This window comes from Limulus polyphemus, unplaced genomic scaffold (genome assembly GCF_000517525.1).
Source record: "Limulus polyphemus unplaced genomic scaffold, Limulus_polyphemus-2.1.2 Scaffold66, whole genome shotgun sequence".
Taxonomy (NCBI): Eukaryota; Metazoa; Arthropoda; class Merostomata; order Xiphosura; family Limulidae; genus Limulus; species Limulus polyphemus.
The window spans coordinates 1,316,253-1,316,552 of record NW_013665676.1 but is presented as its reverse complement, the minus strand read 5'-3'; positions in this window follow the sequence as shown (position 1 = coordinate 1,316,552).

The following is a 300-nucleotide window of genomic DNA, read 5'->3' as shown; positions in this document are numbered from 1 at the left end:
ATCCACATTTACCACGTTCTCTTTCTTTCACATTCATTTGTTTTATCCACATTTACCACGTCGTCTTTTTTCACAAACAGTTGTTTTATCCACATTTACCACGTTCTCTTTCTTTCACATACATTTGTTTTATCCACTTTCGTTGTTTCATGTAGATTTATACACACTTTCTTCTCTGGAGTTAGGTGAAAAAACAAAACAATGCGTGTGTTGATTTAATAAAATAACGTGGTAACAAAAAATATACTGTTAGCCTCAAGGATTAGAAACTATTTAAGATATCAGACAGTAGTCGAATAT